Genomic DNA, 22,142 nt, shown 5'->3' with positions numbered 1-22,142 from the left:
TTTGTCAATGTCTAGCTTCCTCAGTCTCCAACCATGGGGGTATGTTTGATCTGTTTAATACTGTATTATTACTTTTATAGATCCTTTGTCAATGAATTTTTCACTGTGGCCCAGCCCCTGACCACGTGCTGTTCTATCATTACATTACTTTTTTTGAATAGTTTTGACAGTCAAGAATTCTTTTTTCCAACAAGCAAGTGTATTTTCCTTCAATTTCTGACTATCAAATTCTGCACCAAGTTCATTCCCTATAATCCATTTTGCACTCCCTGAAACATTAATTGTGTTTCTTCTTCCACAGATACCAGTGATTAATGCCAAAGCCCTGTTGCCTGGGGAGAGGGTGATGTTTGACTTTATTGTACAGCTGCAGTTTGTGGGGTGAAGGTGCTCCCACAATGTGGTTGGGTAAGTGGCATTATAGATTATTCATTCAGCAACAGTGATGATTTGAAAATAATGTCCAAATCAACAACAGTTTGTAGTTTTATTATCCTGCTTATAATTTCACAAAAATACTATTGAGAACTTTAGACATAAGGGCAGAGATGGAGATATTAGGTCAGGTGACCAAAAGCATTGCCAAAAAGCAGGTTTTGAGGGATGTCTTAAAGATGGCAAGCAGACCTGTGAGGTTTTGGCTGCGAATGTCAGACCATGCTGCTTCAGCAACTGTAGAAACAGCCACTCAGGCGAAATAATGAATTAACAAATGGTGGGAGTCCCGAAGAAAATGGGTTGTCGAGGTCTCAAAGTGTGTGTGGTGCAGGGAGCTAGGGATGATCACAGCCAGGAATTAAATCAATTGTGAGAATTTTAAATTGAGGGATATTGGCCAGGTGCTGGCAGGTGAGACTAGATTGGGTTGGGGTATCTGGTCAGCATGGACGGGTTGGACCGAAGGATCTGTTTCCTTGCTGTACATCTCTATGGCTGTATGCTGTTGATTATAATTAGGAGCCTTTTGACGAATCAACAAGCAGAGATTTGGACTTTCTTGAGATGACAGGGAGGTTGAATGTGGGAAGCTGGCCAGGAGTGTGTTTGGATAATGAAGTCTGGAGATAACACAAGGTGGATGAAAGTATATGAGCTGAGACAAGGGTGGAATCAGCTAGAAATAGTGGTGTTGGAGTGGGACTGAGTTATGACACTCACCTCACCTCTGGGATTCAGCTGGTTGTCAGGTTGTGAATCAGGCAGTAACACAATCGGGAGCTGAGTGACCCTGGTGGAGCCTAAAATGAGTGTCACTCAGCTGGCTGTTGCTGAGCAGCTGCTGCTTGGTAGCCCTGTTGATAACATCTTCCATCACTTTACTGCTGATCGAGTGTGGACTGAGAGATGGAAATTGCCTGGGTTGGATTGCCCTGTGTTTTTGTGTTGAACGTCCCTGGGCAATGTTCCACATTGTCGGTAGATGCCAGTGCTGGAGTGGTACTTGGTTTGGTGGGTGGCAAGTTCTGGAGCACAAGCTATCAGTATTACTGCCAGAATATTGGCAGGGCCCGTAGTCTTTGCACTACTTAACCATTTCTTGATGTTATTCAAACTGAATCGAACTGGCTTAAAACTCGCATCTGTGATGCTGGAAACCACTGGAGAAGGCTGAGATGTATCATCCCACTTTGCACTTCTGGCTGAAGATTGCTGCAAATGCTGTCATCTTATCTGGTGCATGGATGTGTGAGGCTCCTCCTCAGTCAGGATGGGGATATCTGTGATGCTTCCTCCAGTGAGTTGTTTAATTGTCCATCACCGTTCACTACTGGGTGTGGCAGAAATGCAGAACTCCAATCTGTTCCATTGGATGTAGGATCACTTAGCTCTATCACTTGTTGCTGATGCTGTGTAATATGCAGGTAGTTCTGTTTGATAGTTTCACCAGGTTGGCCCTTCATTTTTAGGTCTGCCGAGTGCTGCTCATGGCATGCCCTCCTTTCCTGTCCATTGTGATGGGTGAGAGCAGGATTTACAAACCCATGAGATTTCAGATTGTGCTGGAGTACAGTTCTGCTGCTGTTGATGTCCCACAGTTCCTCATAGATGCCCAGTTTGAGATCCTACACCTCTTTGAAATCTGTCCCATTTAGAACGGTGATAATGCCACTCAACACGGAGGTTTTTCTCAACTTTAAGGCAAGACTTTGTCTCGAAAAGGACTGTGTGATGGTCACTCTTACTGATACTGTCATGGACAGATGTATCTGCCGCTGGTCAATTCATAACAATGAGATCAAGTATGTTTTACACTTTTTGGTTCCCTCACCACCTGCTGCAGACTCAGTTGAGCAGCTATATCCTTTAGGACCTGACCAGCTCAGTCAGTAATTCTGTTGCAGAACTAGTCTCGATTGTGGACATTGAAATCCTGTACCCAGAGTACGTTTGACACCATTTTACTTCCTCCGTGCTTCCTTCAAATGTTGTTCAACATGAAGGAGAAGTGATTCATCAGCCAAGGGAGGACGGAGCGTGGTAATCAGCAGGAGCCATGAGACTTCCTGGTGTACGGAGTCAATGCTGTGTACTCCCAGGGCAAATCCTCCCTGTCTGTACACCACTGTGCCACCACCTCTGCCTGGTCTGTCCTGCTGGTGGGACAGGACATATCCAGAGATTTCAGGAGAAAGGGAACACTGCAGATGCTGGAGTCGTGAGTGTTGTGCTGGAAAAGCACAGCAGGTCAGGCTGATGATGGGCTTAGTCTCAACGTCGATTCTCCTTCTCCTCGGATGCTGCCTGAACTGTTGTGCTTTTCCAGCACCACACTCTCGATATCTAGGGATGGTGATGGTGGTGTCTGGTCATTGTCTGTAAGGGATGATTCCGTGAGTATGACTATGTCAGGCTGTTCCTTGAATAGCCTGTGAGACAGCTCTCCACATTTTGGCACCAAAAACCATATGTTAGTGTGGAGGACGTTGCACCATTGAGAGGTCTGATTCTGTGGTTGTATTTTCTGGTGCCTTGTTAGTTGCCAACTTGTCCATCCAGTTTCATTCCTGTGGTGAGACTTTGCAGTGATTAATACAGTGAGTAGCTGGCTGGGCCACTGTCAGGTTGGCAGGATTTTTTTCGCCATTGACAATGGTTTCATGGAGATCAGGAGATTCCTAATACGTTTGTTTTTTTTTTCTTGAATTCAGATTCCACCATCTGCCAACATGGGATTCGAACCAGGACTTCAGTCGTTTGTTTTAATATTCTGGATAAAAGCTAAATACGTCAGGTTTGTTCACTCATTTTAAATATCACTAACCCTGGTTTTGTTTCTTTGTAAAACACTGTCCATCATCTTGTCTCCTCCATCCTTCTCTCCAACAATGAGTGAGGAGCACATGGAGTTTCTCTGTCACTAAGACTGAGATAATCCGATCTGCTGCTTCTCTCCCTCCCACTAGCCCACTGAGTCAAACTGCCTCACGTGGTGTTCCTGGTTTTTGTCCTAAACCTACATCTTTCTCCAGTCTCAGGTCAAGCCTTATCAGAGCTCACCTTGACCCTTTACCCTAATCTCGCTAAACTCACTTTCCAACTCTCTTTCCTCCGCTGCCGCCTCATCACTCCCCCTCGCCAATTCATAGATATTGTTCCTTGTTCTGTCTGCTGGTCTTTTTTGGTTATGTCCTTCTCTCCCATTCTGTGAAAAACTAATATTTGACCTCTCCGTTATTGGAAAGTCCTGCTCCATCTCCACTCTCCCTTTCCTTTCTGAATTCCTTGCATCTGGTGTCCCTCAACGATCTATCCTTGGTCTCTCCTTGTATCTCACGTACATAGTGCCAGGAGGTGATTTCATCCAAAAACACTGTGTTAGGTTTGACATGTACACTGACGATGCTCAGCTCTCCCTCCCCATCATCCCTCTCCATTACTCCACTGTTACTCAGTTATCAAACTGCTTACCACCCTCCCACTACTCGATTAGGTGCAGTTTCCTCCAATGAAACATTGTCACGGTTAAACCCATAACCTTACCTTTACCTTTCTGCTGAGCCCCTCCCTCCTACTGGGAACTCTGAGGCATGATGACTCTCTTTACAATATTGCTGTTATATCTGACCCCAAGGTGACCTTCTGGTCAGACATCCACACAATCCCAAACACCAGGAATTCCAATCTCTTAAACGTTGCTTGTCTCCACCTCACCCCAGCTCCATTGCTACTGAAACCCCTTACCCGTGTCTGTGTTGCCTTAAACTTGAATCCAAAACAGAACCCTTGATTCCGTGACTCAGAATCTGGTTTCAGACTCCCCTCCCAGTATTTACCCTCAGACACATCCTCTCTGTATTTATTCTGTCAAACCCCTTAAGAATCCCATCTGTCTCAATGAGATCACCTCTCTTTCTCCAAAATCCAGTGAGTCGAGTCCCAACCTTTTCAGCCTTTATTTAAAAGATAATCCCTCCAAACCAGGGATCATCTCATTGAATCTTCCATGAAATGCCTCCAATAAAGTGACACATTTCCTTATCTAAAGGGACCAAAACTGTTCTCATTACTGCAGATACGGTGGTCTCACCAGCACTTCCACACGTTACTCTCAGGAATATACTCCAAACTCTAATACTGAAAACCTTTGAAACAAAACATTCGATTCCCCTTCCTGATTCCCTGTTGTAACTGTGTGGTAGCTTTCTGTGTTTCCTGAACAATTACCCCTGGTCCCTTTGTTGTGCAGATTTGTACAGTTTCCACCATTTAAATAGTACTTTGTTCTTTTATTATCTCCTCCAAAATGAGCAACTTCCTATTTTCCCAAGCTACACCCCATCTGGCAACTTGTTGCCCCCTTCTCCTGTGCATCTCTCTCTTTTCATAATCCTCTTAGACCTTAACAGTTATGGCTGTTCTAGGAGATATCCCCCCTTCCCATTCTTCCAAACATTTACTGGGAGCACTGCGCAGTGGGAAGCAGACAGAGTTGCTATCTTTTTAGGGATACACTTTGGAGTGATTTAGAGGATCTTCCTCCCATTGGTCAGGATGGAGACAACTTGCCCATCATGAGGCATTAGCCTTTCACACCCATGTCTAATTGATGAGGCACAGCGGCAGCACCGAATGAAAGAAAAGAAATTCCTGTTTCCCATATCTCACTGACGCTTGGATCATTTTCTCCAATGTGCCAAAGAACTGCTGTGTTCAGTCTCATGAGATCCCAAGGTGGAATCTCCTAGAAACCCACAGATTTCCCCTTGAATTGACTGCTGATGTCCTCAAGGGGTAATATGTACAGTAATCCTGGGCCACGAGGAGGGAATGGTGTGAGTTTCTCACTTGAACTGATAGTGACAGATTTTATAAACTTATATTACAGGATATTACAGGTGGATATTCAGATGGTAATCTCAGTAAATGTTCTACAGATTTCCCCTTGAATTGACTGCTGACTCTGAATTACTCAGTATATCAGGACCTGGATATTCGCATTGTGTGTGTGTGAGTATTGTGTTCCAGATCAATCCCATTTGCTGCTTAAAAATTCTCCTTTGAATCATCGCATTCTCTCAAAAGGTCTTCCCAAACCTTCACTGTGTCATGTAATCCTTTTATGATGACCTGATGAGTGTAAGGTTTATTATTTGAATGTATCATTTTTGTATAAGGATGTCTCAGAGAGGGAGCAGAATATTCTTAAAGGAGAGAATAACCATTTTGAGGGGAGGCTGTTGTTGATTGGTATCAATGACATAGGAATAGAAGAGTTCACATTATTGGATCATTGGAATCTCTTGTGGAGTAGAATTGACCTCCATCAGAGGGATGGATTGTACTGGCACTGGAAGGGAACAGTTGCTAGTGCTATTCAGGAGGCATTAAACTAGTTAAAGAATGTGGGTAACCCCAGAGGGAGAGTGAGGGAAGAGCTAAGTCTGACGCTGGTACAGTTCAGACATCAAACAGTCAAGACAGACAAGGGCAAGGCACAGAATGAGCAGTTACACTGCATTTATTTCAATGCAGGAGGCCCGATAGGTCGGGCAGAGGAGCCCAGGGTATGGTTTTGAACATGGCACTGGGATATTATAGCAAATACAGAGGCATGACTTAATGATAGATAGGACCAGCAGCTTAATGTTCCAGGGTATGGATGCTATAGCAAAGATAGAAAGGGGGCAACAGAGCAGGGGGAGAGGTTTTTTGATTAGGGATAACATTACAGTTTCAAGAGAGTATTCCTGGCAGTACATCCAGGCAGGTTATACAGGTGGAACTGAGAAATAAGAAAGGGATGATCTCCTTATTGGGATGTTACGATTGACCCTCCCTCACCCTCCCCCCCCCCCCCCCCCCCCCCCCCCCCCCCCACTTCCGCAATAGTCAGTAGGGAGTTGAGAAGTAAATTTACTAAGAGATCACTTTTCTGTAAGAATAGTATGGTTGTATACAAGACTTGACCTTCTGTGTTATTCATTCACAGGATGAGGGTGTCACTGACTGGGCCCAAAGGGCAGTAAAGAGTCAACCACATTGCTGTGGGTCTGGAGTCACATGTAGGCCAGACCAGGTAAGGATGGAAGATTCCTTCCCTGAAGGATATTAGCAAATCTGATGAGGTTTTTTTTCGCAACAATCAACAATGGATTCATGGTCTTTAATAGATTCTTGATTCTAAATTTTTATTGAATTCACATTCCACTGTCTGCTGTGACCGGATCCAAACCCTGGGCCCCAGAACGTTATCTGGGTATCCCGATTATCCATCTCGTGACAATCTCACTAGGCCATTTGGCAGGGGTGAGTGACTGAGGTATCTTTGGGGCAGCACATCAGCACCAAAGATCCCATGGTCTCTGCAGAAGATAGAAAGGGCTGGGGAGAGAGATATATACCTGGTGGTGGGGTCTGACTGGAGGTAGTGGACATAGCAGAGGTTAATGGAGATGATTGGGTGGCAGGTGAGGATCGGGGGATTGTATTCTTATTGTGGTTGGAGGGATGGGGGGAGGGCAGAGGTACAGGAAGTGGAGGATATGCGTTGGAGTGCATTGTTGATCAGATGGGAGGGAAATGCGATCCTTGAAAGAGGAAACCTTTCTGGGATGTCTTGGAGTGGAATTGCTTCTCCTGGAAGCAGATATGGCAGAGGCGGAGGAATTGGGAGTACAGGATCACGTTTTTACAGGAATATACTCGAGGGTAATCAGGAGAGCAAAAAGGGGACTTGAAATATCTCTAGGAAATAGTTGAAGGAGAATCCAAAGAGGTTCTACAAATACATTCAGGATAAAATAATAACCAGACAGAGAATAGGACCCCTTAAAGATGAACAAGGCCATCTATGGAACAACAGGAGGTGGGAGAGATACTATGCTATTCTATTCTAGAGAATTTGGAGAAATAAATAGTGATAACTTGAAAAGTGTCTATATTATAGAGGAGGAAGTACTGGATGTCTTAAAAAGTAGCAAGGTGGATAAATCCCTGAGACCTGATCAGGTGTATCCCAGAAATTTGTGGAAAGTTAGGAAGGTGATAGCAGTGCCCCTCCCTGAGGTATTTATATCATTGTTTGTGACAGATGAGGTGCTAGAAGATGGGTGCCATTATTTAAAAAACGTGGTAAGGAAAGGCTAGGGAACAAGAGAGCAGTCAACCTAACGTCAGTGGTAGGTAAGTTGTTGGAAGGGATTCTGAGGGACAGGATTTACATGTATTTGGAAAGACAAGGATTGATTAGGGATAGTTAACATAGCTTTGTGTGTGGGAAATTTTCTCTTTCTCTCTAACTTGATTGAGTTTTTTTGAAGATGTGACAAAGATGATTGATGAAGGCAGACTGTGGATGTTGTCTATATGGACACTGAATGATGTTCCACAAAGCAGACTGGTTAGCAAGGTTAGATAACATAAAATGTTGGGAGAACTAGCCATTTGGATACAAAACTGGCTTGAAGGTAGGAGGCAGAGGGTGGTGATGGAGGGTTGCTTTGCGGACTGGAAGCCTGTGAGCAGCAGTGTGCTGCAGGAATGGATATTGGGTCCTTAAATAATTGACTTGGATGTGAATATGAGATATGGTCAGTGGGTTTACAGAAGACACCAAAATTGGAGGTGTAGTGGACAGTGAAGAAGGTTAGTTCAGAAGGCAACAGAATCTTGACCAGATGGGCCATTGGGGCGAGGAATGGCAGACTGGGTTCAATTTAGACAAATGTAAGCTGTTGGATTTTGGAAAGGCAAATCAGGGCAGGACTTATACACTTAATGGTAAAGTCCTTGGGAATGTTGCTGAACATAGAGACCATGGAGTGCAGGTTCATTGTTCCTTGAAAGTAGAGTTGCAGATAGGCAGACTAGTGAAGGTAGCGTTTCGTATGCTTATATTTATTGGTCAATGCATTGAGTACAGAAGCTGGGGCGTCAAATTGTGGCTGGACAGGGCATTGATTATGCCATTTCAGGAATTCTGTTTTAAGTTTGAAATTCCCTGTTCTGGAAAGGATGTTGTGAATCTTGAAAGAGTTCAGAAAAGATTTACAAAGACTTTGCTAGGATTGGAGGATTTGGGCTACAGGGAGAGGCTGAATAGGCCAGGGTTAATTTCCCTGGAGAGTCAAAGACTGAGAGGTGACTTCATGGAGATTTATAAAATCATGAGGGGCATGGATAAGGTGAACAGCCAGGGTCTTTCCTCCCAGGTTAGGTGGGTTCAAAACAAGATCACATGGGCTTACATTGAGAGGGCAAAGATTTAAAACGGATCTAAGGGGCAAAGTTTTCAAGCTGTGTGTGGTGTGTGTGTGGAATGAGCTGCCAGATGATGTAGTGGAGGCTAATAGAATTACAACATTTGAAAGGCATCCGATTGGGTACATGAATAGGAAGGATTTCAAATGCTACGGACCAATTGCTGGCAAATGGGGCTCCATTTGTTGAGGATTCCTAGTTGGCATGGACAAATTGGACCAAAGGTCTGTTTCTGTGCTGTACATCTCTATGACAGTAATAAATGAAGATAAGATGTGTTCCTCTTTTGTGGAGAGCTAGCAGAAGCACAGATAATTGTCCTTGGAGCTGAGAAGGTTAAGCAGTGAGTTTGACCAGCTGCAAATTTGTTTTGAGGATATTTAATCTACAGAGAGAGGGGAATTGTTAACAATGTCACAATTTTAGTAACTATTTTCAGGTAATTGGTAAATAATATGTGAACATTATTTTATTCAGTAAGTTCTGAGCATCTGGAACAGTCTGAATGGCAGCTGGACACAGACTCAGCAGTTATTAATAAACAGATTTGGAATTTTACTTAATGGAAGATTTGGGGGGCGATGGGCAAATGGGAAGGGAATTGGGACAGATTTGCAGCATTTCTAGAGGGAGAGAGTACAGCCCAAATGGGCTGAATAGCCCCCAGCCTCTGTGATACTGCCCCACTCACTGTGAATGTTGAAGCTCATCCCAGGGCAGAGAGAGGGAGGATCCCACCACTCACCTCACAATGGGCCCCGGATGATTGATGTCAGCGCAGGCCAATAAAGCCAGAGTGCAGTACTGGAGGACCAGGTCGGACCAGTTTGTCCTTCAACCAATCGGAGTTAATGAGGGCAGCCTCAAGGCTAGAACTAAAGAAAGGCACATATCGCAGAGATTTGAGAAACTGGAGGACATGAGATAGGGAGCGTTCTGTGGCTGGAGAGGAATTATATAAATAAGGAAAAGTTGTGAAGCTAGATGAGGTGACAGTGATCGGGAGAGTTGTGAGGATAGAGGAATTTAGAGTTAGTGAGGATTAGTCATAATGTTATACAGCAAGGAAACAGGCCCTGTGGTCCAACCAGTCCATTCCGACCATAATTCCAAACTGAACTAATTGTACCTGCCTCTGCTTGGTCCACATCCATCCAAATATTTCCTATTTATGTACTTATCTGAATGTCTTTTAAATATTGTAATTGTATTCACAGCTACCATTTCCTCTGGAAGTTCATTCCACATATTTTTTTTAAAACCCTAATGTCTTTTCTCATCTTTCTCATTTCTTCTCAAAATGAATGCACCTGAGTTTTGAATCCCCCTCTCCCCCGGCTATTCACCTTGTCGACACTCTTTCTGATTTTATAAACCTCTAATAAGGTCACCCCTCAACCTCGTGTATGCCAGTGAAAAAATTCCCAGCCTATCCAGCCTCTCCTTAGAACACAATCCCTCCATTCATAGCAACATGCTGGTAAATCTCTTCTGAACGTGCTCCAATTTAATAATATCCTTCCTATAGCAGCACAACCAGAACTGGACAGAGTATTCCAGAAGATGCCTCCCCACGTCCTGTACGTCCTCAACACAACGTTGCAACTCCTGTACTAAGGCCTGAACAGTGAAGGCAAGCCTGCTAAATACCTTCTTAACCATCTACATGTGACGCAGACTTCAAAGTTGTGAAGCCCTCGGTCTCTCTGTTCCCATATCACTACTCAAGGCCCTAATTTTATTGAGTGTAAGTCCTGCCCTCGTTTGTTTTGTCAGGATGTTATATTTTGCATTTATTTCAATCCAAACATTTTTGAGTTTAAAAGCAATAGGAATATAATTAAGAGGGAGATCAGGAGGCAAAAAAGGGATGTGAGATAGCTTTGGTGAATAGGGTTAAGGATAATCCAAAGGGCTTTTATAAATACATGAACAAAAGGCTAACTAGGGAGAAAATAGAGACCCGCAAAGATCAGCAAGGCAGCTATTGTGTGGAGTTGCAGGTGATGGGCGAGATAGGAAACCAGTATTTTGTGGCAGTGTTTACTGTGAAGAAGTACATGGGCGATATAGAATGTGGGGAAATAAATGGTGACATGTTGAAAAATGTCCATATTACAGACGAGGGGGTGCTGGATGAGTGGCGAAGGAGCTGGTGCAGGGGAAAAGGAAACACATTTTTGGATCGTTGTGATCTCCTCTGGAGTAGAGTTGACCTGCATAAGAAGGATGGATTGTACTTGAATTGGAAGGTATCTAATATTCAGGCATGGAGATTTGCTAGTGATACTCGGGAGGCATTAAACCAGTGAGGGAGTGGGTGTAAACCCAAGAAGATAGTGAGAAAAGAGGTTTGTCTGAGGCTGGTCCAGGTAAGGGCAAGGCACAGAATGAGGTCCGACTGAGCAGTTGCACTGCATTTACTTCAATGCAAGAGGCCTGACAGGAAAGGCAGATGAGCTCATGGTATGGTTTTGAACATGACACTGGGATATTACAGCAATTACAGAGGCATCACTCAGGGATGGATAGGACTGGCACTTTAATGTTCCAGGGTATAGATGCTATAGGAAGAATAGAAAGCGGGACAGGAGAGGAGGGGGACTGGCATTTTTGATTCAGGATAGCATTATGTTTTTGGTTAGGGAGGATATTCCTGGGAGTACGGCCAGTGAAGTTATTTAGGTGGAACTCGGAAATAAGAAAGGGATGATCACCTTATTGGGGTTTTCTGCATGAGTTTCGTCTGGGTCCTCTGGTTTCCTCCCACAGTCCAAAGATGTGCAGGTTTGATGGATAATCCAGAATGAATTGTCCATAATGTTCGGGGATGTGCAGGTTGGGTGGATTATCCAGGCTGAATTACCCACAGTGTTCAGGGATGTGCAGGTTGGATGGATTATCCAGGCTGAATTACCCACAGTGTTCAGGGATGTGCAGGTTGGGTGGATTATCCAGGCTGAATTACCCACAGTGTTCAGGGATGTGCAGGTTGGGTGGATTATCCAGGCTGAATTGCCCATAATGTTCAGGGATGTGCAGGTTGGGTGGATTATCCAGGCTGAATTGCCCATAATGTTCAGGGATGTGCAGGTTGGATGGATTATCCAGGCTGAATTACCCACAGTGTTCAGGGATGTGCAGGGTAGGTTGGATTATCCAGGCTGAATTGCCCACAGTATTCAGGGATGTGTAGGTTGGGTGGATTATCCAGGCTGAATTCCCCATAATGTTCTGGAATGTGTAGGTTGGGTGGCTCTGGGAAATGCAATGTTACAGGGGGAGGTTAGGAGGCTGTCAGGGTCAGTATCAATGTGATGGGCTGAATGACCTGCTTCCACACTTCTGGGATTCTCTGGTAATTCTACTAGTTTTAAAATAGTTACATAAAATAATAGACCAGATCTACAAGTTAAGGTTCTGAATTGCACAAAGGCCAATTTTGATGGCACAAGGCAAGAACTTTCATCTAGCCCCTCAAGCCTGCTCTGCCATTCAATAAGATCAGGGCTGATCTTTTCATGGCCTCAGCTCCACATTCCTGCTCTCCCACCATAACCCTTAATTCCTTTCCTGTTCACAAATCTACATTTTGCTTTAAAGGCATTCAAGTTGATAACGTCAAATGCTGCATTCAGCAGGGAATTCCACAGATTCTCAACTCTTTAGCTAGAAGCTCCTCCTGAACTCAGTCCTAAATCTGCTCCCCCTTATTTTGAGGTAATGCTCTGTAGTTTGACCTGCCCCCAGTGGAAATAGCCTCCCTGCTTCTATCTTAACTACTCCCTTCATAATTTTATTTGTTTCCTATCCAACCTCCCATTCTTCTAAATTACAATGACTATAGAACCAGTTTTCTCAATCTCTCCACATACACCACCCTCTCAACTCCCAACTCAAACTAGTGACCCTCCTCTGTACTCCCTCCAGTGCCAGTACATCCTCGCTAATGTAAGGAGACCAAACCTGTACACAGTACTCCAGGTGTGGCCTCCCCAGCCCCCTGTACAGCCGCAGCATAACCATCCCTCTAGCAATGAAGGACAATATTCCCTTCACTGCCTTAATTACCTGCTGTACCTGCAAACCAGCTTCCTGTGATTCATGCACAAGGACACCCAGCTCCCTCTGTACAGCAGCCTGCTGCATGTTTTCACCATTTCATCATCCAGTTTGCTGTTAGTCCGACCCAAATGGATGACCTCACATATCCCAACATTGAACTCCATCTGCCAGATCCTTGCCCACTCACTTAATCTATCTGTATCCCTGTGCAGACTGACAGTGGCCTCTGCACACATTGCTTTACTCCTCTTCGTATCAAATGTGAACTCTGATACCGGACACTTTGTCCTCAACTCCAAAACATTTGTGTAAAGTGCAAACAGTTGTAGTGCCAACACTAATCCAAACACCCATTTTTCCCCATCCTGTATTTTTTGTTGGTTAACCGATCCTGTATCAATGATAATTACCCATAATGCTGTGCACCTTTACCTTATACAGCAGCCTTTTTTGTGGCAACTTATCGAATACCTTCTGGAAATCCAGGTACACCACATCCACCGAGTCCGCCTTGTCCAACGCACTCGTCGTATCCTCAAATAATTCCAGTAAATGCGTTAAACATGATCTGCCTTTCATGAATCCATGCTGTGTCTGCTAAATGAGATAATTTCTACCCAGATATCTCACCACTACTTCCTTGAGAGATTCAAGCATTTTCTCCATGACAGAAGTTAAGCTAACGGTCCTTTTTGAAAAATAGTGGCACCACATTTGCAGCTTCCAGTCTGTCCAAACCATCCCAGAATCCAACAAATTTTAGTGAATTATCAGAGGTTTATTTGTTATTCCTTTCCCGCCTTCCCACCATCTCTTTTTGTCTCTGGGATGCATTCCATCAGGCCAGGAGACCCATCTACCTTGAGGCTGTTATCTTTCCCAACATTGCCTCTTTACTGGGAATGATTGCTTCTCTGTCCTCATCTGCTATTGCCTCCATAGGCCTGTGACAATGAGAGTATATAGACAGTATGTTCCTGTTAAGGCCAAGGCTGGTAGGTGGAGAGAATGCTGCCTACGGCAGGTACCGAGACCTGATACATCAACTGTGTTTCTCCTTCCACAGATCCCAGTGATTAATGCCAAAACCCTGTTGCCTGTGGAGAGGGTGATGTTTGACTTTCTTGTACAGCTGCAGTTTGTGTGGTGAATGTGCTCCCACAATGTGGTTGGGTAAGAGACATTACAGAGTATTCATGACAGCAACAGTGATGATTTGAAGATCATGTCCAAATTAAGAACAGTTTGTAGTTTTAATTTCATGCTTATAATTTCACTGCCTTAATTACCTGCTGTACCTGCAAACCAGCTTCCTGTGATTCATGCAGAAGGACACCCAGCTCCCTCTGTACAGCAGCATGCTGCAATATTTCACCATTTCATCATCCAGTTTGCTGTTAGTCCGACCCAAATGGATGACCTCACATATCCCAACATTGTCCTCCATCTGCCAGATCCTTGCCCACTCACTTAACCTCTCTGTATCCCTTATAAAATATTATTGGGAACTTTAGACGTAAGGCCAGAGATGGTGATATTAGGTCAGACAACCAAAAGCATTGCCAAATAAGTAGATTTTGAGGAGTGTCTTAAAGGAGGAAAGCAGACCTGAGAGGTTTTGGCTGTGAATTTCAGACCTTGTTGCTTTGGCAACTGTAAAAGCAGCCACACAGGTGAGGTAATGAATTAACAGATCATTGGGAGTCTTGAACAGAATGGGTTGTCGAGGTCTCAAAGGGTGTGAGATACAGCGAGCTAGGGATGGTCGCACCCAGGAATTAAATCAAGGGTGAGAATTTTAAATTGAGGGATGTGGGCTGGATGCTGGCAGGTGAGACTAGATTGGGTTGGGATATCTGGTCAGCATGGACGGGTTGGATCGAAGGGTCTGTTTCCATGCTGTACATTGCTGTTGCTCTATGTTGTTGATTATGAATAGGAGCCTTTTGATGGATCAGCAAGTTTTGGTACGAGGGAGTACTTGGGCAGCAGAGATTTAGTTTTTCTTGAGATGACAGGGAGGTTGAATGTAGGAAGTTGGCCAGGAGTGTGTTTGGATAATGAAGTCTGGAGATAACACAAGGTGGATGTGAGTATATGAGCTGAGACAAGGGTAGAATCAGCTAGAAATAGTGGTGTTGGAGTGGGATTGGGCTGTCCCCCTCACCTCATCTCTGTGATCAGCTGGTTGTCAGGTTGGAAATCAGGGCACTAACACAATCGGGAGCTGAGTGACCCTGGTGGAGCCTAAAATGAGTGTCACTCAGCTGGCTGTTGCTGAGCAGCTGCTGCTTGGTAGTCCTGTTGATGACATCTTCCATCACTTTACTGCTGATCGAGTGTGGACTGACAGAGGGAAATTGTCTGGGTTGGATTGCTCTGTGTTTTTGTGTTGAACATCCCTGGGCAATGTTCTACATTGTCTGTAGATGCCAGTGCTGGAGCGGTACTTGGCTTGGTGGGTGGCAAGTTCTGGAGCACAAGCCATCTGTACTTTGCCAGAATATTGGCAGGGCCCGTAGCCTTTGCACTACTTAACCATTTCTTGATGTTATTTAAACTGAATCAAACTGGCTTATAACTCGCATTTGTGATGTTGGAAACCACTGGAGAAGGCTGAGATGGATCATCCCACTTTGCACTTCTGACTGCAAATGCTGTTGTCTTATCTGGTGCATGGATGTGTGAGGCTCCTCCATCAGTAAGGGTGGGGATATCTGTGATGCTTCATGCAGTGAGTTGTTTTATTGTCCATCACTGTTCACAACTGGGTGTGGCAGAACTCCGATCTATTCCATTGGTTGTGGGATCGTTTAGCTCTGTTGCTTGTTGCTGATGTTGTTTGAAAAGCAGATGGTCCTGCTTGGTAGCTTCACAGGTTGGCACTTCATTTTTAGGTATGCCTGGTGCTGCTCATGGCCTGCCCTCCTTTCCTGTCCATTGTGATGGGTGAGTGCGGGATTTACAAACCCATGAGATTACAGATTGTGCTGGAGTATAGTTCTGCTGCTGTTGATATCCCACAGTGCCTCAGAGATACCCAGTTTGTGTTCCTACATCTCTTCAAAGTCTGTCCCATTTAGAACGGTGATAGTGTCACACAACACAGTGGAGGTTTTTCTCAACTTTAAGCCAAGACTTGTGTCTTCAAAAAGAATGTGTAATGGTCGATCTTACCGTTATGTTATGCACAGATGTATCTGCAGCTGGTCAATTCATAACAATGAGATCTAGTATGTTATTCCCTGTTGTTGGTTCCCTCACCACCCACTGCGGACTCAGTTGAGCAGCTCTATCCTTTAGGACCGGACCAGCTCAGTCAGAAATTCTGTTGCAGAGCTAGTCTCGATTGTGGACATTGAAATCCTGTACCCAGAGTATGTTTGACACCATTTTACTTCCTCAGTGCTTCCTCCAAATGGTGTTCAACATGAAGGAGAAGTGATTCATCAGCCAAGGGAGGACGGAGCGTGGTAATCAGCAGGAGCCATGAGATTTCCTGGTGTCCGGAGTCAATGCTGGATACTCCGAGGGCAAATCCTCCCTGTCTGTGCCACCTCCTCTGCCTGGTCTGTCCTACTGGTGGGGGACAGGACATATCCAGAGATTTCAGGAGAAAGGGAACACTATAGGTGCTGGAGATCAGAGACGAGAGTCTGGTGCTGGAAAAGCACAGCAGGTCAGGCTGATGAAGGGCTTAGGCTCGAAACATCGATTCTGCTTCTCCTCGGATGCTGCCTGACCTGTTGTGCTTTTCCATCACCACAATCTCAATATCTTGGGATGATGATGGTGGTGTCTGGTCATTGTCTGTAAGGGTGGATTTCACGAGTATGAGCATGACAGGCTGTTCCTTGATTGGTCTGTGAGACTGCTCTGCACATTTTGGCACCAAACTCCAGATGTTAGTCTGGAGGACATTGCACCATCGAGAGGGCTGATTCTGTGGTTGTATTTTCTGGTGCCTTGTTAGTTGCCATTGGTCCATCCAGTTCCATTCCTTTGTTGAGACTTTGCAGTGACTAATACAGTGAGTAGCTTGCTGGGCCACTGTCAGGTTGGCAGGATTTTTTCCGCCATTGACAATGGCTCCATGGAGATTAGGAGATTCCTAATTCAGTTATTTTTTCTTGAATTCAGATTCCACCATCTGCCAAGATGGGATTCGAACCAGGACTTCAGTTGTTTGTTTTAATATTTTGGATAAAAGTTAAATACATTCGGTTTGTTCACTCACTTGAAAAATCACTTACCCAGGTTTTGTTTCTTTGTGAAACACTGTCCATCATCCTGTCTCCTCCATCCTTCTCTCCAACAACAAGAGTTTGGAGCACATGGAGTTTCTCTGTCACTAAAACTGAGATAATCCGATCTGCTGCTTCCCTCCCTCCCTCCCTCCCTTCCTTCCTTCCTCCCTTCCTCCCTCCCTCCCTCCTTCCTCCCTCCTCCCTCCCTCCCTTCCTCCCTCCCTCCCTTCCTCCCTCCCTCCCTTCCTCCCTCCCTCCCTCCCTCCCTTCCTCCCTTCCTCCCTCCCTCCCTTCCTCCCTCCCTCCCTCCCTCCCTCCCTCCCTCCCTCCCTCCCTCCCTCCCTCCCTCCCTCCCTCCCTCCCTCCCTCCCTCCCCTCCCTCCCACTAGCCCACGGAGTCAAACTGTCTCACGTGGTGTTCCCGGTTTTTGTCAAAACCTTCTCCAATCTCATGTCAAGCCTTATCAGAGCTCATCTTGACCCTTTACCATAATCTCACTAAACTATAGACTTTCCAACTCTCTCTCCTCCCCCTCATCAGTCCCCCTTACCGATTCACAGATTTGTTCCTTGTTCTGTCTTCTCTGGTTATGTGAATGGTTTCTCTCCCATTCTGTGAAAACCTAATATTTGACCTCATGGTTGTTGAAAAATCCTGCTCCATCTCCACTCTCCCTTTCCTTTCTGAATTCCTTGCATTTGGTGTCCCTCATGGATCTATCCTTGGTCCCTTCTGTAGCTCCCCTACATACTGCCAGGAGGTGACGTTGTGCAGAAGCACCATGTTAGGTATCACATGTACACTGACAATGCCCAGCTCTCCCTCCCCATCATCCCTCTCCATTACTCCACTGTTACTCAGTTATCAAACTGCTTACCACATTCCCACTACTCGATGAGGTGCAGTTTCCTCCAATGAAACCTTGTAATGGTCAAACCCGTTGCCTTACAAATTCTTTTCCCTTACTGCTGAGCCTCTCCCTCTCACTGGGAACTATGCAGCAGAACTACATTCTTCACAGTATTGCAGTTATATCTGACACGAAGCTGACCTCCTGATCAGACATCTACACAATTCCAAACACCAGCAATTCCAATCTCTTAAACGTTGCTTGTCTCCTCCTCACCCCAGCTCCATTGCTACTGAAACCCCTTACCCGTGTCTGTGTTGGCTTAAACTTGATGAATCCGAAACAGAACCCTTGATTCTGTGACTGGCTCAGAATCTGGTTTCGATTCCCCTCTCAATATTTACCCTCAGACACATCAGTATTTATTCTGTCAAACCCCTTAAGAATCTGGTGATGCGGTCTCATTGTAGCTGGTGGAAATGGCAGAGGATGATGTGTTGTATCTGGGTGGAAGGTAAGGACTTGGGGTGGGTGGGGGGAGCTTGGGGGGTGTTCTATCCTTGTTGCAGTTGGAGGTGTGGGTTTCAAAGGCAGAGGTGCGGGAAGTGGAGGAGATATCGTGAATGGTATTGACCCCATGGGAGGGGAAATTGCAGTCCTTGAAATATGGGCCATTTGGTATGTTCTGGCTTCACTGGAACACTGCAGTAAGCATGAGACAGGGCTGCTGGCCAGGGAACAGGCTCGTTAGGTGCATTATTCAGGAGAAATATCCAGTAATAGGGTAGGGGAATGGGTCTGGGTGGGATACCATTCGGAGGGACGCTGTGGAACTTTTGGGCCGAATGGCCTGTTTCCACACTGTCAGGATTCTAATGTTCCCAGCTCCCATCGGTTCTAAGGAAGGGCCACTGGACAGATTCCTGTTCCCAGATGCTGCCAGACCTGCTGAGCTTTCCCAGCACCTCCTGCTTGTTGTTCCTGATTGACACCATCCATCCACCTTCCGGGTTTGATTCAGGCAGGGGGAGGATCCCACCACTGACCTCACAATGGGGTCCAGCTGATTGATGGCAGCTTCGGACCAATAGGAAAAGGTGGTGGGACTGGTGGATGAAGTGATAAAGATGGTCATCCAAACAATGGGAGTGAATGAGGGGCGTGGCCAGTGGGATGACACGTCACCAGTAACTCCGCCTGTGCAGTGCCACGTGACTCGGCCGTTGGTGAATGTGGGAGACGGAAACAGGGAAGGGGAGAGTGGCCTCAGAGACAGAGGTAATGAGTCACTTCAGACTGGGAAGTTTTAATTACACTCTGTGCGGTTCGTAGGTCTGAATTAGAAAGTCTTAATCCCGCGTTTGCAGCAGATGGGAAAATGGCTGCGGCCCTCAGGCGGTGATAGGTCCTGGGATATGGCCGCCATCTTTATTGGGGGCAAGATACAGTGAGGGGCATGGACATGTCCCCTTCCTAGGATTGGGGTGGGGGAGGGGCAAGGTCTGAAGAGAGGCATTTACACATCAAGCACATACCAAGAAAAAAGTATGTCTTTATATTCTTCCTGCACTGACTGTGAGTTTTGTTTTGTGAATTCATTTCATAGGATATTAAATCAGAATAATTGAGGTTGGGATCTCAAAAGCAAGTTTTTACAGTCAATGGAGTCATCAGGATCTGAATATCATTGGCATTTAACTGTGGAAGGAGAAAGGTTTGTTCTGTTTGTGGGAAAATATCTCCAATATTTTTGTTAAGCAGAAAGATGTACAAATTCGTGGTTGGGTCACCCTTTGGGTGTGTGCTCTGTTCTGGGCCCTGCAGCAGAGGAAGGAGATATTGGCCTGAGAGGGAGCACAGATTTATCCAAATTACACCTCGTCGCTTTGTAAGAACTCTCTGATTTAGACCCAATCACCCACTTCATGATGTTAACCTGTAGACTTCATATTTTCAATTACCTGCAAACTTCCCAATAAACGTCCTTTTGGACTCAAATTCCAGTACCTTTTCAGGTGGAATGTTCCAGCTTCTGACAACTGTCTGTTCATCCAGAAACTGCTGAGGTACATGTTGACTCTGGGGTTACAAAGGGCTGAACTGAAAGATGAGATGCTGTTCCTGAGCTCCCATTGAGATGCATTGGAACAGTACAGGAGGCTGAGGGCAGTGTAGTTGTGAGCAGGCAATGACAATAACAGGGCTGCACTGTGAGGGCTGCTTGGCTCAATGAGAGTGTTCTGGAGTTGGGTGTAAACAGAGTGAGGGGAGACGGGGAGAAGGTGAAGCTGAAACTCCGTTTTAGTTCAGGCCGTTCAGAAATTCCCATGGTCCCATTGGGAACAGCCAGTTTTTAAGTGATACCTGCGGGGTATTTGTTAACAGTTTTTAAAGTAGTTTTCCTGAGGGCAGTTGAGAGTTAACCACATTGCTGTGGGTCTGGAGTCACATGTCGGCCAGACCAGGTGAGGATGACAGTTTCCTTCCCTACAGGACATGAGTGAACTAGATGGGTTTTCTAACAATCGACAATAGTTTCATGGTCATCATTCGCCTTTTCATTCTCGATTGTATTGGATTCCGATGCTGCCATCAGCCATGTTGGGATTCTATCCCTAATCCTCGGAACACTGTACATTTCAATCATCGGGCAGGAATACCATTAAGCCATTGCCTCCCTTTTTAGCAATGTTTAAAAGAAAAAGTTCCATCATTCTACATATACAATGGGAGATAAAATACTGTGGTGTCCATGTGTCGGCCTCTCCAAAAGGTCAATCAACAGAAATTTGTTTGGGGGTGAAATATGTCACTTTTTTTGGGCGGGGGGGGGGGGTGGGAGGTGGGTGGGGGGCGGTTTGCTCAACAAAAATGAATACAACTAAAAATCTGATGCCACGGGCATTTAATTTCTGAAGCCGGAGGGGGATTACAGAGACAGGGAGGGTGGTGAAGCCGGAGGGGGATTACAGAGACAGGGAGGGTGGTGAAGCCGGCGGGGGATTACAGAGACAGGGAGGGTTGTGGGGCTGGAGGGGGATTACAGAGACAGGGAGGGTGGTGAAGCCGGAGGGGGATTACAGAGACAGGGAGGGTGGTGAAGCCGGAGGGGGATTACAGAGACAGGGAGGGTGATGAAGCCGGAGGGGGATTACAGAGACAGGGAGAGTTGTGGGGCTGGAGGGGGATTACAGAGACAGGGAGGGTGGTGAAGCCGGAGGGGGATTACAGAGACAGGGAGAGTTGTGGGGCTGGAGGGGATTACAGAGACAGGGAGGGTGGTGAAGCCGGAGGGGGATTACAGAGACAGGGAGAGGTGTGGGGCCGGAGGGGGATTACAGAGACAGGGAGAGGTGGTGAAGCCGGAGGGGGATTACAGAGACAGGGAGGGTGGTGAAGCCGGAGGGGGATTACAGAGACAGGGAGAGGTGTGGGGCCGGAGGGGGATTACAGAGACAGGGAGGGTGGTGAAGCCGGAGGGGGATTACAGAGACAGGGAGGGTGGTGAAGCCGGAGGGGGATTACAGAGACAGGGAGGGTGGTGGGGCCAGAGGGGGATTGTTGTCCAAACATCACTGTGGTGTACATGGACTGCAGCATTTCAGGGAGGCGGTTAACCACCACTTTCTCCAAGACAAGTAAAGGTGGCCAATAAATACTGGTCTGGGCAGCAAAGGGAACCCCCAGTGAATAAAACCAAGCAGTGACCTCTCTGAGCTGACTTGCTGTGAAGTTAAAAACCTCTCTGGAAATGGGGTGGGCAGAGGAGAGAAACAGTGACATTTCACAGCTGCCCTCAGAGAGACCTCACCCTTGGAAGTACTCAGAGCCGGGGATCAGCTCAGTGAGTTTCAGTCTCTTCAAACATCAATCTTAGTCAGTTTTATTTTATTAAATCTACAATAGTGAGTAAGGTGAGGATTTCTTTTTAATGTCTTACGGTCTCTTGATTAAATGTTTAAGATATAAAACATAAGTTATTCTCGAGCAGTATTTATCGAGCAGTAAGACTGTGCCTTTGTCTTGGTCTGTAGGTTGTTAAGGCGGAGAGATGGCCTGTTGTAGAGTGGTGTGCTGTTCCTGTCGGATGTGGGAGATTAGGGAGAGTTTCAATGATCCTGATGATTATGTCTGCAGGAAATGTGATTGCAAATCCTATTGGATCGCATGGATTGGTGGAGGAGTGATTAAAGGCAGTGAGGAATTGACAGGAGCCCGGGAGTGTGATAGGCGGCAGTCTCCGGATACTGCAGATACAGTCAGGTAGTTGGGTTACCTC

The 22,142-nt window shown here is 45.8% G+C and overlaps 1 long non-coding RNA gene across 5 annotated transcripts in view; it reads left to right on the top strand.

The window, feature by feature from the left end:
• Positions 1-363: 363 nt before the first annotated feature.
• LOC132813658 (uncharacterized) overlaps positions 364-22,142 on the top strand; it is a 47,781-nt gene continuing 26,002 nt past the window's right edge. Inside the window, exon 1 of one of the 5 annotated variants that reach the window (XR_009644124.1) lies at positions 364-408. This is a non-coding gene — a long non-coding RNA (uncharacterized LOC132813658). Of the gene's footprint in view, positions 409-13,888; positions 13,939-19,073; positions 19,142-19,500; positions 19,578-22,142 lie in introns of those variants that run through there. The other 4 variants (XR_009644125.1, XR_009644123.1, XR_009644122.1 and 1 more) reach the window with 4 other exon arrangements.

Source organism: Hemiscyllium ocellatum, unplaced genomic scaffold (assembly GCF_020745735.1).
Source record: "Hemiscyllium ocellatum isolate sHemOce1 unplaced genomic scaffold, sHemOce1.pat.X.cur. scaffold_427_pat_ctg1, whole genome shotgun sequence".
NCBI classification, from domain to species: Eukaryota; Metazoa; Chordata; class Chondrichthyes; order Orectolobiformes; family Hemiscylliidae; genus Hemiscyllium; species Hemiscyllium ocellatum.
The sequence above is the reverse complement of the archived record's forward strand: the minus strand, read 5'-3'. Positions and strand labels throughout refer to the sequence as shown.